The sequence below is a fragment of the Coffea arabica genome, chromosome 8e (genome assembly GCF_036785885.1).
Source record: "Coffea arabica cultivar ET-39 chromosome 8e, Coffea Arabica ET-39 HiFi, whole genome shotgun sequence".
Taxonomy (NCBI): Eukaryota; Viridiplantae; Streptophyta; class Magnoliopsida; order Gentianales; family Rubiaceae; genus Coffea; species Coffea arabica.
Genome location: NC_092324.1, coordinates 16,638,961 through 16,643,363, shown reverse-complemented (window position 1 = coordinate 16,643,363; position 4,403 = coordinate 16,638,961). Strand labels below are relative to the sequence as shown.

The window sequence follows — 4,403 nt, the reverse complement described above, 5'->3', positions numbered from 1 at the left end:
ATCCGCGGGACGCCTGCCCAGCTCTCGCCGGGACTACTGGCCATCACCTTATCCCTCCAGTGGTAATACTCGAGTATACCGAAACGGTTGTCCAGGGTTCCAACCTACCCGACCGAGCCCAGTCCTGGCTCGAGTAGGTCAGTAACCGAGGCAGGGCCCAAGTTCAGCTTAGAGCTTACAACATGCACAAGTAATCAAGTAATTCGGCAAAAGGTAAAATTCATCATTTGAGTAGGTCGAGTGAGGTAAAGTACACACTCGCCTAACAATGATGGACAACTTCATATAACATGCGATTCATGATAATCAAGTGATCAAGTAAGTTGGTGATCACGTAAGCAGATAATCAAGTAAGCAAGTAGCCGAATGGATTAGAAAACGGTAAGTAAACACGGTAAACGGTAAACGGTGGTAATTACGGTTAATTGGCAGACATATGTCATTTTAATAGGCCACCATTGGCCGATGTTCACTTTTTCCACATAAGAGTCGAGGAGATTCACTCCAACCGACTTATGCTGTCATAGCATAATTAATCATTTAAACACATCATGTAGATATGCTCTCCAAACATTTCATATCTAGTATTTCAAGTAATCACATAAATATGCTCTTTAAGCATTTCATATCGAATAGTTCAAATATACATATTTCAGGTATTTCATGTCGAGTAATTCAAGTATACCTTATTCAGATATGCATGAGTGTGGTAAATACTTAACATATAGCACTTAACACTTAATAATCATGGGTTATGCATGTCATAGACTTATTCCAATTACGTATTCCTATATGGAACACTCACCTATAGCAACAAGAGAGTAATACTCAAACAAGTGTCTAGGCGTCCACTTCGAGTTCTTCTTGAAGGTCCCCTTGAGCGCCTGAGCAAATAACCATTAACTATTATACACTATCACTTAGAACTCCTACTTATCAAAGAAGGTTGTACAATCTAAAGGGAATTCATGAATTGGGCCTTAATTATTAATAATCGAGGCTCAAGAGTAAAGTTTTAAAGTCTAAAGAAAGAGACTAACATTTTTCATGAAATCGAGTTCAAAATGTTCAATCGGTATCGAGAAAAGAAGGCAAGTTTCCAAAATCTCATTTCTAAGAAATTGTCAAATTTTAGCTTTGGGTGTCAATTCTAGAAAAATCGTATCTTGCACTACGTAGGTCCAAAATTGGAAAGCTTGATACCATTGGAAACTACATTCCGAGTACTACAAGTTTCTAGAAGACACTTTTCCATGATTCGAAATGGAAGGTATTCAAAAGTTGGATCAAAGTTACTGCTGTAGAATACTAAGACAGTTTCAAGGTTGGTTTTTGGCCAATTTTGGAAATTCAGTAAAATTCACTTGTTTTGAACTAACCTTTGAAATTTGGAAATCAAATAGTGTTGCAATCCAAGAGTATAACAAAACAAGCGGATTGAGAAACGGAGTTTCGAGCACCAAGATATAGTAGCCCCAAGTTGAGGAAGATTCAAGACTGAAGAAGAATTTCCAGTTTTGAACCTCCAACACTAGAAATTTAATTGGGTATCGAAACGAACTTGGATTGGTACCAAAATTGGCAGTATTTTACTCCCATATGAAAGGTACCACTCTATCAAATTTCAGGGAAAAATACTTTCGGTAAGATAGTTAATTAGTCAACCAAAGTTCAGGAAAATTATAAGGCAATCTGCCTTGAGACTTTCATTACCCAATTCAAAACGTCTAATCAAGCAAACTATACAATCATGGTTCATTTGTGAAATAAAGGCCTAAGAAACATCCATAATGCCTTTGGTAAGTGTTTAGTATCAAGAACATCAATTAACAAGTTCACTCCAATATCTTGTTCCAAACCAGTCCAACATTAGGGTTTTTCCAAAACAGAGCAGTCCACTTGTTTCAGTCACAACTCAGTCAATTTAACTCGAAATAGAGCATGGCTTACGCCGTTGGAAAATACGTTCATAGGGGTAAAATATCACAGAAGAAATCATTTCCAAATTCGGCACCAATCTGGTTCAAAATCGGGCATCAAGTTGCTGCCTGAACACTTCATTCCAGATGAACAGAGCAACAGGACAGCGAACTTAAAACATTTGGTTCGGCTTGCTCACAAAGAATCAGAACGTGCATTATATACCAAATTAAAGCCAGGAATGTCTAGTTTCCAACGCCACCAACGGCACATGATTTCGACATCCGAGGACAGAGTTATAGCCAAAATACTACCACTGGTCAGAATCATACGCGAACAGTTTTCCAGATTGCTAGTTTCTCAAGAAAAATTCATTTGCTCAATCAAACCTCAATATTTTCCAATGAAATTTTTCACACATCTAATACATCCTATAAACATCTAATTCAAGCCATTAAACCATTAAAAATTGGCCTGGAAATGGCCGAACATGGCAGGGGCAAAATCGGAAGTTTTTGCTTCTTACACCCAATGAAGTTTCTACTAATTACCCACCACTAATGCATCATTATAACCACTAAACCAACAATATAATCACCATCAATCATCACATCAGCAACAATAACCCAAGTGTGGGAATTCCAAGAGCCCACTATCACATTTTTACACCATACACAAGCTAACCAAATGCATGCATGAACTTAACAAGGTAAGATAGCTTCCAAACTTCAAGTTTTCAAGAGTGGATCATCACTTACTTTGGGTTGATGTTCAGCAGAATTTTCGGCCCTCTATTACCCCAGAAAAACCGTGATTTCCAGCCCTTGTTTGCAGCTCAAAATGATCCTCAAGTGTCAAGCTAGGTGTGGTGCAAGTTTGGTTAATTTTGGAGATGATTTGGAGTGGTTTTGAGTGAGATTAGTGAGCAGAAATTTTGTTGCAAATGAGTTAGAGAGAGGAGGGAGCTGGCCGGCTGTTTGAAGCTCAAGAGAGAGAGAGAGTGATCAGATTTTAGCTTCCAAGAGAAGACATTAACTTGTGGCCTCAAGTCACCCATTAGTCAACTCACATTAGGGTGCGTTTGGCGCGATTAGGGCTCGATTTTCTCGCGCGTTTGGTTCACTAGTGCACTAAACCTCCAATGTATTTATATTCATGTAGATAATATTCACTCTTAATTGTCCCGAAATAAAGGTCTAAAGTCCCTCAAATAAAGTCGCGCGTGTGAAAACGCGTACCGTCAATTTTTTACGCTATAACGCGAAACCTCCGGGAAATTCTTATAACGATAGTACTAATAACTATCACTTGAGTATTTAAACATTAAAATACCGAATTTAGGTCCATTATACATGTCTCCAATATTCCAAACTTATTGTACTCTCAAGCGGATAAAATCTTCAAGCACTATTCACTGTTTTTACTAAACGCGCTCCAGGAAATTAATTCATGAAATGAGTTACTTTAAAAATATAACGAAGTTATATTACCATGTATTTAGGTCTAATAAGACTAGAAAATATTCCTCGAGGCAAATATCCAATTAAATAATTTATTAAGCCACAAATTAGGCTAAAAAAATAATAGTTTTTACGAGTCCTCACAACCTCCCCTCCTTAAAAGAATTTCGTCCTCGAAATTCATACCTTCTGTAATCTCAGACAACTCTGAACCATGTGGTGTGTTCATGTTATGCTTTCTTTCTGATGCCATTGGTCGGTTTCTCCTTCCATTGACTTGTCGAGGGACAGTTCCATTTCCTTGTGGAGCAGTAGTTTCTCGTGGATACCTCCTTGGACAGTCATGAACTTTATGGTTGGTACTCCCACACCCCATACACTTTCGTCCCTTTAGCCAACAGTTTTCTTCAATGTGATTCGTCCTTCCACAATATCCACAAGTCGGACGAGGTGTTGTGACCTGACTGGCTTGCGAGGTTTTCTTTGATCGTGTCTGTTCTACTGAAGTCCCTCGCGACATAGTTCCTTTTGGTTCCTTTATCATGAGTGGTGCAGGAAATAACAGTCCTACTCCATCCACTTCTTTTCTAACTTTGGGTGGTGGTCCATTTCCTCCTAGTGTACTATCAGATGCATCTCTTTTCCTTGCTTGGAGAGCTCTCAGTTGAGATTTTGTGCTTTCTACCCTTTGCGCTTTTTCGAGAGCGTCACTAAATGTTTCAACCTGTGCTGCAGCAAGGGCATCTTGGATTTCCAAATCTAATCCTTGGATAAACCTTCTTATTCTCTTCCGTTCAGTAGCCACCAATTCTGGGGCATATGTAGATAACTTTGTAAAGCGTGTTTCATACTCAGCTACGCTCAAAGTTCCTTGACGAAGCTTTATAAAATCATCTTCTCTCTTTTCTTGGACAAGTGGAGGAAGAAATTTCTCATTAAATTCACGTACAAAGTTTATCCAAGTCCTTAGGGTTTGATCTCTTTCCCACTTGTTTCTTATAACATTCCACCAGGCTCGGGCTG

The 4,403-nt window shown here is 38.8% G+C and overlaps 1 long non-coding RNA gene across 1 annotated transcript; it reads right to left on the bottom strand.

Moving 5' to 3' along the window:
* Positions 1–587: 587 nt before the first annotated feature.
* LOC140013138 (uncharacterized) lies at positions 588–3,232 on the bottom strand. Its single transcript, XR_011820208.1, has 2 exons — positions 2,679–3,232; positions 588–884 (listed from the first exon to the last, which is right to left on the bottom strand). It is a non-coding gene; the product is annotated as an uncharacterized lncRNA (long non-coding RNA).
* Between the last annotated feature and the right edge of the window lie 1,171 nt (positions 3,233–4,403).